Source organism: Meles meles, chromosome 2 (assembly GCF_922984935.1).
Source record: "Meles meles chromosome 2, mMelMel3.1 paternal haplotype, whole genome shotgun sequence".
Taxonomy (NCBI): domain Eukaryota; kingdom Metazoa; phylum Chordata; class Mammalia; order Carnivora; family Mustelidae; genus Meles; species Meles meles.
The window spans coordinates 157,090,875-157,103,304 of NC_060067.1; the positions used below are offsets into that span (position 1 = coordinate 157,090,875).

At 36.9% G+C, this 12,430-nt stretch overlaps 1 pseudogene; it reads right to left on the reverse strand.

Annotated features, from left to right (window-relative positions):
* Positions 1-383: 383 nt before the first annotated feature.
* LOC123936923 overlaps positions 384-12,430 on the reverse strand; it is a 30,421-nt pseudogene continuing 18,374 nt past the window's right edge.

The window sequence follows — 12,430 nt, forward strand, 5'->3', positions numbered from 1 at the left end:
CTAGAAGAACTTGCCCTCTCTGATAAGGTGTTTGCCAGAAGGAAAGTCTACCATACTGTGGCACCAAACTTCTGATACAAATAAGAACTATATTGAGAGTAAAGTAGATCAATAAAGTCAAAATTTTTACCATACCTGTGGGGTAAATTAATATTCAATAGTTTAAAATGTATGTATGCTGGAAAATTGTGGCAAACTGTAGTCTTAAATAAACCAAAGATAGTCACATGGGGATATTAAATTTGAGTAAGTCCAGTGAATTACTAAATTCTGAGAGCCCATAATCTGTCTGTCCATTCTACAGTTTTCTCCAGGTCACCTGGACAAGGGTATTCCTTCTTTCATGGACTCCGAAACACCTTTTAAAAAAAGGCAGTGAGATATTATGATTCAAGGATCTTAAACCCTAACGTTATAGGCAAAGCCTCATTTTTATGGAATATAAAACACTCTGTTTCTCCCACTTCTAATAGCTTATTAAGAGAAACCAGTACTAAATCATGTACCCGCAGCATTTCTGGATAACAAGATACAACTCGCTCAGTCTTCGTCCAAGGCTGTATAAGAATGATGAGTTCCATGTCTTACACTTCTGGCATTCCACTTACTCTAGGGATGGGGGAGGGGACTCTAACTTGATACCAGGATGGTCATCCTGTTCTGCCTTGGTTATCTGGGTTCTTGCTGTCTCTTTTAAAGATGAGACTTCAAATTCCATCTTACTGTCCAGCTCTTCTATTGTTTCAGCAGCTAAAGAGTCAAAAGTAACTCCTTCAGTGATTCTGTTTGGGTCTTGCAGAATATTAAGAGAAACGTCTCACAGCTCTTGTGTCAGTGTTGCCCCATTTCTACTGGCCTCTTTGTACAGCCCAATAGCAGCAAAAGTACCTTTACTTGCCAACAACTTTGCTTTGCAGATCCAAAATGTAGCAAATTTTTCAGCCTCAGGAATACTGGACAATGTGGTTACTATTTCATTAGAAAGTATACCCTCTTCAATGAGCTGCAGACATTCTGTGAGAATGTTCTTAATTTTATTGGACAGGTTAGGTTGTGCTTTCTTTTCTTCATCTTCTTTTTCCATACTTTTCCAGAACAAAATATCCATTACCTTTATTATTTCTCTTCTTTTTTTTAAGTTCCATCGGAGGCCATTTATAGATTTTCCCCTTAGATTTTTGCCAGTCTTCCAGTTGTTTCCTTCAATCTTCTGCTGTGATCTTCTTCTTAATATTTGGATGAGTTTCAGTCCCATTTGGGACTCTACCTCTATTTACGGTTTTCTTATCAGTTTAGTTTTGGGAGCTGTCTCATTGAGAACATGGTTCTGGGGAAGAGCGTTTTTCAACTTGGCGTCCAGAGTCTGCTTTTTGTTGATAGCCACTGCTGCATTTATTCCCATTGGTTCCATTTGCTGTTGTGTTAGGGGTGTTTGGAATGATCAAATTAGAACTGCCAACTGTCAAATTAGGCCTTTGGCTTATGGCTTTTGATTCTTGCAGTGTATATGATGTCCAAGGGCTAAAACAAGTTTGAGTGGATTTCTGATCTTGCTCAATGTTTGGATGTCTGTTGTTATGGTCTCCCAGAAGCACACCAGGGTTTGTTCTACTTTCTGCTCAGTAATAGTGTGTAACTGTAACTTAGTTTCATTTGGTCTTTCATATTTATCTCCATTAACCTTCATGTCTTTCATGTCCTTGACCACGGGTTTCTTTGATGCTTGAGTCCTACTAAGGATCTGAAGATAGCGAGAGGGAATTATCTTTGGGAGTTTTTCTCCTGGTCTTGCAAAATTTGTTCCTCTGGAAGTTGCTATGCCTCTACTGGTGGAATCCAAATTTGTGTCTCTCCAACAAATTGTTTATTGGCTTTGTCTTTCAGAAAAGCACTATTCCCTGAACTTTTTTTGCTCAAGGCCTGTATAGGAGACAAACTGGTCTTGATTTGATGATAGGAGCTAGTCTTTCGCTTACCTCTCCTCTATTATTCAGGATTTGGTTCCCATTCAGAATCTGGTAAGGTTTGGGGCAAGTTCTCTTTGTTCATCTTTTTTAGAAAGCTATCAAAGGATTCATTTTCAACATGGTTATTGTCCACAGAGTCTGCACATTTAGCATTTCCTTGATCTACTACTGCTGCTTTGTAGTTTTCAATTCCTGTATATTAAGTAACCCCATGGTTTTTCTACGCAGTTCTCCAGTAGTGGATGATCCACCTTCATGCTAGAAGGCTTATAGTTTGATTTAGAAGAAACACATCCTGAAGTCAGCTTTTTGCCCAGAAGTTTTGGTGGCTCCAACATTGGCTTCTGGGATCCTGATACAGGCATGTCTGGGCTGGAGTTTAATGCTGATGGATCTTATAGCTTTGACAGGCAAAGAAACATGATTGGTAACATCCAATGGGGTATAATAGTAGACATAGAGGATGGAGGATTAAGGGATCTGGGAGGCTCTGTCAGTTATCAGGTGTCCAACAACTGATTTCAGCTTGGGTCATGATATCATGGTCATGGAATCGAGCCCTGCATTGGAGTCCACACTCAAGGAGGGAGTCTGCTTAGGATTCTCTCTCTCCTTCTCCCTCTGCCCTTCCCCCCAGCACACTCTCTCTCCCTCCAAACTAAATAAGTAAATCTTTCAAAAACAAACAAACAAACAAAGAGGGTGAAGGATTCAGACAACTACTCTTGGATTTTAGATAAGGCTTTGTGTTTTAGCACTTCCATTTTCCCTTGGCTGCTGGGTATCCCTGGAGCTTCCTCTGCTGCTCTTCTTCCTCACCATGATCCCTCTGTGATAGTTTTTCTTCCTGTATTTTTCACTGTCTTGCTTTTGTGTCTTAGGACACAGAGAAATGCAAGTTGGAAGTCAAAAGTGATATTTACCTCTTGGATCTTAACTTAGGGGAGGAAAGATAGAAAATGAGTAAGGAGATAAATAATCATTATCTAATAAGTGAATAAAGTGGGTAATGGAATAGAAAATAATAGGTGTGGTGGCTGCTCTACATATGTCAGGAAAGCCTTTTTATTTAACCTGAAATGTAAAGAATAAGAGAAGTTAACCATGCAGAGCATTGAATATTCCATTTAGAGGCAAGACCAAATTAATATTCTTTAAGCAAGAAAGAGCTAAGTATATTAAGGAACTGAAATGAAGCTAATTTATCATTTGATTTATATGACTAGACTCTACTTTTAATTACTTTTTTCTTAGTATTCACTTATACATGTACATAGACCTTACCGTTTTCTTAAATGCCTTAAATAGGCCTATATTAAAGGGCTCAAGTCCTCTCTGTAGGTCAAAATATGAAATAGTTAAAAAGGCCAAGAAATCCCCAAAGCTGTGAAAACCCTAAAAATCAATGATCAGGCTAGGTTTTTTAAATAAAACTATAAGAAACTTGAGGTTTCTGGTCCAGCAGGCAAGAAGTTTGGAAGTTGCCACTTTATTCTAACAATAAGTAAAATGCTGAACAAACTGAAAAATTCGTAACTTGTCTTAGATATGTAAGAGAGAAGTGATGTCACAAAGCAGGTCAATGCCCCCAAATTGGAGAAACCAAGAGGCAAATACAAAGAATCGCATTTTACTAGAGCAGAAACCCATGAGCAGAAATCACAGGGAAGGGAATCCTGAATAAATGATGAATTACTGAAGGCTCTGGGTGAGTAAGTCTGAGGGGTAAAACTTCAAGGGATTCAGAGTCGTAGGAGGAGACCCATACTTTTTCAAGTTTCACCTCCTGGAGCTCTACCAAGTTAGCTGGGTGAATATCAGAGAAAAATCCCTGCCTACTCACTGCCAGGGGAGGGGGAAAGGAACCATTTTGGAATATACTACATCATTCTCTTCTTCTTAATAATGTCTGCCCCAGGAGAAACTATTTAAGCAAAGCCTAAGCTGCTGTTTGTTTGTTTTTTTAATTTTTTTCCATTTTATTTATTTTTTCAGCGTAACAGTATTCATTGTTTTTGCACAACACCCAGTGCTCCATGCAAAACGTGCCCTCCCCATTACCCACCACCTGTTCCCCCAACCTCCCACCCCTGACCCTTCAAAACCCTCAGGTTGTCAATCGGAGAAAGACAACTATCATATGATCTCCCTGATATGAGGACATGGAGAAGCAACATGGGGGGTTAGGGGGATAGGAGAAGAATAAATGAAACAAGATGGGATTGGGAGGGAGACAAACCATAAATGACTCTTAATCTCACATAAGCTGCTGTTTTTTATTAGAGTTTCAGTGACCTGAGGGAGAGCATGTCTGGTTGGCTCAGTCAGAAGAGTCTGTGACTCTTGATCTCAGGGTAGTGAGTTTCAAGCCTCATGCTGTGTTAGAAGTTACTTAAATAAATAAATATATTTTAAAAATGACCTGAGGGAAGAGAAATCTCCAATTCTGGTCCATTCCAGTCATCCTATACCACATAAAGGGTTAAAAAACAAAACAAAACAAAAAACCCAAAAAACAAAAAACAGGAAGCACTTGTGAAGCTCAAAGTTCAGAAGTACACTCTCATTAAAAGACTGAGACTTAATCATAGACCCCCCCACCAACACTCTACCACCACCTTACTAAAGGCCTATTTACTGTTGTTCTGTTATTGCAGCACAATCCAATATTACTGAATTGAAGACTTCAACACACGTCTATCAGAAATGGATTCAGCAGGAAGAAAGTCAGTAAGGCATAACTGAACTCAACACCATCATGGATCAACTGGGTATAATGTACATCTGTAGACGAGTTGATCTAACACCAGCAGAATACACATTCTTCTCAAGTTCACAGGAAGCAATCCCCAAGATAGAACACACTCTGGGCCATAAAACACATTTTAACAAATTTAAAATTATAGAAATTATGCAATGTCTGCTCTCATATCCCAAGGGAATTAAACTAGAAACCAGTAGCAAAAAGATAGCTGTCAGTTTCCGAAATGCTTAGAGAAAAACAATATACTCCTAAATTTAGCACATGTGTCGAAGAAGAAATTTCAAGACAAAATTAAAATATTTTGAACTTAGTAACACAATTTATTAAAATTTGTGGGATCAAGCAAAAAGGTAGTACTTATAAGGAAAATTACAGCATTGAGTGAATTTATTAGAAAAGAAGCAAGATCTAAAATTAATTATCTAAGCTTTCACTTTGTGAAGGAAGAATAAATTGAACCTCAAGCAAGCAAAACAAAAGCAATAATAAAAGTTGGAGAAGAGATCAATGAAACTGAAATAGTAGGTAAAGGGGTAAATAAACTATGTACATTCAGAGAATGGAATATTATTCAGTGATAAAAAGAAATGTGCTATTAAGCATGAAGGAATCTTAAATCTATATTACTAAGTGAAAAAGACCAATCTGAAAAGGCTACAGACTGCATGATTCTAACCATTTGATATTCTAGAAAAGGCAAAACTCTGGAGGTAGTAAAAAGAACAGCAGTTGTCATGGGTTAGTTGGGGAGATAGGGTTGAATGAGTAGAAAGCAGAATATTTTTAGGACAGCAAAAGTATTCTGTATGATCCTGTAATAGGGGATACATGCCCCTTACATTTGTCTAAACCATAGAATGTAAACACCAAGGGTGAACCCTAATGTGAACTATGGATATCAGGTGATAGCAGTGTTCAAATGTAGGCTCATCAATTGTAACAAATGTTAAGAACTGAAGATGTTGATGATGGGGGAGGCAGTGCATATATAGGGCTGGGGCATATGGGAGGTCTTTGTACCTCTGCTCCATTTTGCTGTGAACCTAAAAGCAACTCTAAAAAATAAAGTCTGTTGAATTAAAAAAAAAAAAAGAACTGTAAGTGCTTATGTTTACTAGACATTAAACTAATTTAAGGTATCAAGATCAATGTATGACAACAAATCTGAAAAACATATTAATGAAGGAAATAGTCACACAAGCCCACATGTTGTATGATCCCGTTTATATGAAATATTTAGAATTAGGTAGTTGATGGAGACAGAAAGTAAATTAGTAGTTCCCAGGGGCTGGTGACAGGGGGAAGCAAAACATGACTGTTAATGGATTTTTCTTTCATAATTAAAATTTTCTAAAATCAGATATTGTTTATGTATCTAAAATCAGATACAGATAATGGTTGCATAGTTATATGAATATACTTAAAAACTACTGAAATGTACATTCTTATTTTTTTAATTTTTTAATTGTTTTTTTAAGATTTTATTTATTTATTTGACAGAAGTAGGCAGAGAGGCAGGCAGAGAGAGCAGGGGAAGCAGGCTCCCTGATGAGCAGAGAGCCATGAGGGCTCAATTCCAGGACTCAGGGATCATGACCTGAGCCAAAGGCAGAGGCTTTAATCCACTGAGCCACCCAGGCGCCCATAAATGTACATTTTTAAAGTTGAATTTTTATGGTGCAAATGTAAATTATATCTCAGTAAACTTATTTAAAAAAAATAATAAAATGTAAATATCTTCAAACATTAAAATGTTGTTTTATAAGTGCATAAAATCAAATAGTAATGGAGTCACAAACTTTTCAGATAATACAATGGAATTGTAAACCAGCATTGGTACCTGAATTCAGGCCAGTTATAGCCAATGTCAAAAATATTGTTTTGCTCTTGAAGTTTTCTTAAAATTCTTTGGTCTTAGCAAATAAATTTCTTCTGCATATTAAATGATACTTCTAGGACAAAAAAATCTATAAGGTGTTAAAGAATTCATACTTTTAAAATATTTACACTTCTAACATTTTTCCTTCAGGGCAGAAGAAAGGGAAAATGCATATTAAATACACCAGATAGTCAAAATTTCAAAAACATCCAAAAAAAAGACTAATGAAAATGCAAACAAGTAGTATTCTAACCTTTGTGACCAAAGATTTGAAACTGCTTCTATGAAACATTTGTTTGCATACATGGCATTAAAGCTGTTTCATTTATTTTGGGGTACGTAATTCAGAAACACCTCTTTTGTTGGTATCTATTTAATATAAAAAATTACTTTTGGGGGGCGCCAGGGTGGCTCAGTGGGTTAAAGCCTCTGCCTTTGGCTCAGGTCATGATCTCAGGGTCTTGGGATCAAGTTCCACATCGGGCTCTCTGCTCAGTGGGGAGCCTGCTTCCTCCTCTCTCTGTCTGCCTCTCTGCCTAATTGTGATTTCTCTCTGTCAAATGAATAAAATATTAAAAAAAATTACTTTTGGTATGAAAATAGGCTATTCATCAGGTCTGTCACTATTAAATGAAGGCAAGTCAATCTCCCTGGATAAAAATTCCAACTTACCAAAAAATAAAAGTTTCATCAATTGTTATTAAAATATATAGATTTGACTTATTTGATTTATTCATTCATTCTAAATGGACCTCTAGCTTATATTCTGTGTCAGGTACTTTAGTAAGTTTTAAGATTGTGATGTAAGATATATTTAAAGGTCTTCCTGGTATAGTTGAAGAAACAAGTGTGTAAATAAAACTTTGAAATACTTATGACAATTCTAAAGTTGATATAAGTATACAGTATAGAGGAGGGACATCTAAATCTATTGAGTGGGTAGATGAGTGGCAGTGTTGCAATTAAATTTTTCAATTAAAAAGTTAAGAATTTTTTATTTTTTCAAAATAAAAAATCTGTGACAATTATTAAAGCTGCAACTCTTCCTGTTTTCAAGTAAAAAGTAACCCCCAGTAAATTAAAAGTTGCTCACCACGACTCATCATCAGGGAAATGCAAATCAGAACCAAATAAGTCACACCTGTTAAATGACTACCTTTAAAAAGACAAGAAATAACAACTGTTGGCAAAAATGTGGAAGAGAGGGAATACTTGTGCTGCACTATTGATGGGAAAGAAAAGTGGTGCTGCCACTATGGAAAACAGTATGGAGGTTCCTTAAAAAATAAAAAATAGAACTATCATATGTCCCAGCAATTCCACTTCTGGGTACTTATTCAAAGGAAATGAAAACACTATCAAAAAGAGATCTCCACCCCCGCCATGTTCATAGCAGGACTATTTACTATATTCAAGTTGTGTAAACGACCTAAATGACCATTGATAGATGGGCATGTAAAAAATATGAAACGTTTATAAATAGAATAATTCTATATATAATAGAATTAGAAATACAGGAATATCGTAAAAATAGAAGGAAATCCTGCCAGTTCTAACGTGAATGGATTTTGAGGGCATTATACTAAGTGAAATAAGTCAGACAGAGAAAGACAAATCTGTACGACCCTTTTAGGAAACTAAAAACAAACAAACAAAACAGAACTCAGATACAGAGAACAGATTGGTGGTTGTGGGGACTTCGTGTTGGAGGATGGGCAAAATGTGTAAAGGTGGTCAAAAGGTACAAACTTCCACTTACAAGTAAGTCCTGTGGATGTATTGTACAGTATGGTGACTAAAAGAAAAAAAAATCAGCAATCCCCAGCTACAACCTAACTTCTGTGCTTACCAAAAAAGAAATCAGTGTAGTTTCAGACAAATAAGAGCACAAAATTATACATAAATTTAATGAATCTCATTATCCCCCAAACAGATCATGTAGCATATGCAAAACATGGCATTTAAGAGTTTGGGGTTCATATGAGTATTTATATTATAGTACTTTTCAATTCATATATTGATTAATACTTTTGAGGAAGCTAAGCATATATGAACCTTCTAAGACAAAAAAAAAAAAAAAAAAAGGATAAATAGGGGTGCCTGGATGGCTCAGTCCATTAAGTGTCCAACTCTTGATTTCGGTTCAGGTCTTGATATCAGGGTCATGGGATCCAGCCTGAAGTCTAGCTCAATGCAGGGTATAGAGCCTGCTTAAGATTCTCTCTCTCCCTCTCCCCTGTCCTACCCCTCACTCTCCATGTGTGCTCTCTCTCTCTCTCTCTGAAAAGAAAAAGAACAGAAGAGAAGAGAAGGGAACAATGAATTACTAACTGGAAAACAACTATACTAATCTGACTGGTAAAAATCTTTTGTAATGAAAATATGATTAAATACTTTGCCTGGAAGCAAATTTATGTAATTGATAGACAAAATCAATTCAAAAGAAAATATACAATGTACATAATTTATTTAGAGAAACATTTAAGAGTATCTTAGGTAAAATGTCTCTGTGTTTTAAGTGAGTATTACACAGACAAAAAACATGATATTATGAAGATAATTCCAATATTGGGGGCTAAAAGGTTAAATAAGTAATAGATGTCTTTTAACTTAAAAAATGAGTGATTATGGATATTAGAGAAGGTATGTCCTGTGGTGAGTGCTGTGAAGTGTTTAAACCTGATGATTTATAGACCTGTACCCCTGGGGCTAATAATACATTATATGTTAGTAAAAAAATAAAAAATAAATAAAAAAATGAATGAACATATCACAGGAATTAATAATTTTATTTTTTATAATTATTCTTTATTTCCCTAAACACTACACAGAATGATGCTATCAATATTTACAAAGCAAGGAAAATACCGGGGAGGAGTCAAGATGGTGGAGAAGTAGCAGGCTGAGACTACATCAGGTAGCAGGAGATCAGCTCGATAGCTTATCTAAACACTGCAAACACCTACAAATCCAATGGGAGATCAAAGAGAAGAAGAACAGCAATTCTAGAAACAGAAAATCAACCACTTTCTGAAAGGTAGGACTGGCAGAGAAGTGAATCTAAAACGATGGGAAGATAGACCGCGGGGGGAGGGGCCGGCTCCCGGCAAGCGGCGGAGGAACGGAGCACAAAATCAGGACTTTTAAAAGTCTGTTCCACTGAGGGACATTGCTCCAGAGGCTAAACCAGGGTGAAGTACACGCGGGGTAAGCGTGGCCCCAGGTCCTGCAGGGTCACAGACGGATCGGGGGTGTCGGAGTGTCGCAGAGCTCGCAGGTATTAGAACAGAGAAGCCGGCTACAGAGACAGAGCTGAGGACTGAACTCTCAGCTCAGGGTTACCTTGAACTGGTCACGGGCTGGGACCAAGTTCATCTATCAAGGAAAGCAGGTTCAATTCCTAAGACAGCAGCGTAATTCCAGAGGAGGAGAAAGCAAAGCACGGAACAAATGGCTTTCTCCCCATGATTCTTTAGTCTTGTGGCTAATTCAATTTTTTTTCTTTTTTCAATTTTTTTCTTTTTTTTTCTTTTTTCTTCTTCTGCTAAATTTTTAAAAACTTTTACCCTTTTCTTTTTTAACGTTTTTTGACTAGTTTATCTAAATATATATATATTTTCTTTCTTTTTTATATTTTTTCTTTATTTGTTTTATTTTTTAAATTTTTTTCTTTTTTTTTCTGAACCTCTTTTTATCCCCTTTCTCCCCACCACAATTTGGGGTCTCTTCTGATTTGGTACAGTGCATTTTTCTGGGGTCTTTGCCACCCTTTTAGTATTTTATTGGATCCTTCATATCCTCTTATATGGACAAAATGACAAGGCGGAAAAAATCAACGCAAACAAAAGAACAAGAGACAGTACCAAAGGCTAGGGACCTAATCAACACTGACATTGGTAATATGTCAGATCAAGAGTTCAGAATGACGATTCTGAACGTTCTAGCCGGGCTCAAAAAAGGCATGGAAGGTATTAGAGAAACCCTCTCTGGAGATATTAAAGCCCTTTCTGGAGAAATTAAAGAACTAAAATCTAACCAAGTTGAAATCAAAAAAGCTATTAATGAGGTGCAATTAAAAATGGAGACTCTCACTGCTAGGATCAATGAGGCAGAAGAAAGAATTAGTGATATAGAAGACCAAATGACAGAGAATAAAGAAGCCGAGCAAAAGAGGGACAAACAGCTATTGGACCACGAGGGGAGAATTCGAGAAATAAGTGACACCATAAGACGAAACAACATTAGAATAATTGGGATTCCAGAAGAAGAAGAAACAGAGAGGGGAGCAGAAGGTCTATTGGAGAGAATTATTGGAGAGAATTTCCCTAATATGGCAAAGGGAACAAGCATCAAAATCCAGGAGATGCAGAGAACCCCCCTCAAAGTCAACAAGAATAGGTCCACACCCCGTCACCTAATAGTAAAATTTACAAGTCTTAGTGACAAAGAGAAAATCCTGAAAGCAGCCCGGGAAAAGAAGTCTATAACATACAATGGTAAAAATATTAGATTGGCAGCAGACTTATCCACAGAGACCTGGCAGCCCAGAAAGAGCTGGCATGATATATTCAGAGCACTAAATGAGAGAAACATGCAGCCAAGAATACTCTATCCAGCTAGGCTATCATTGAAAATAGAAGGAGAGATCAAAAGCTTCCAGGACAAACAAACCTGAAAGAATTTGCAAACACCAAACCAACTCTACAGGAAATATTGAAAGGGGTCCTCTAAGCAAAGAGAGAGCCTAAAAGTAGTAGATCAGAAAGGTACAGAGACAATATACAGTAACAGTCACCTTACAGGCTAATAATGGCACTAAATTCGTATCTCTCAATAGTTACCCTGAATGTTAATGGGCTAAATGCCCCAATCAAAAGACACAGGGTATCAGAAAGGATAAAAAACCAAAATCCATCAGTATGTTGCCTACAAGAAACTCATTTTAGACACGAAGACACCTTCAGGTTTAAAGTGAGGGGGTGGAAAACAATTTACCATGCTAATGGGCATCAGAAGAAAGCTGGGGTGGCAATCCTTATATCAGATCAATTAGATTTTAAGCCAAAGACTATAATAAGAGATGAGGAAGGACACTATATCCTACTCAAAGGGTCTGTCCAACAAGAAGAGCTAACAATTTTAAATATCTATGCCCCTAATGTGGGAGCAGCCAACTATATAAACCAATTAATAACAAAATCAAAGAAACACATCAATAATAATACAATACTAGTAGGGGACTTTAACACTCTCCTCACTGAAATGGACAGATCATCCAAGCAAAAGGTCAACAAAGAAATAAAGGCCTTAAATGACACACTGGACCAGATGGACATCACAGATATATTCAGAACATTTCATCCCAAAGCAACAGAATACACATTCTTCTCTAGTGCACATGGAACCTTCTCCAGAATAGATCACATCCTGGGTCACAAATCAGGTCTCAACCGGTCTCAAAAGATTAGGATCATTCCCTGCATATTTTCAGATCATAATGCTCTGAAGCTAGAACTCAATCACAAGAGGAAAGCTGGAAAGAACCCAAATACATGGAGACTAAACAGCATCCTTCTAAAGAATGAATGGGTCAACCAGGAAATTAAAGAATAATTGAAAAAATTCATCGAAACAAATGAAAATGAAAACACAACAGTTCAAAATCTGTGGGACACAGCAAAGGCAGTCCTGCGAGGAAAATATATAGTGGTACAAGACTTTCTCAAGAAACAAGAAAGGTCTCAAGTACACAACCTAACCCTACACCTAAAGGAGCTGGAGAAAGAACAAGAAAGAAACCCTAAGCCCAGCAGGAGAAGA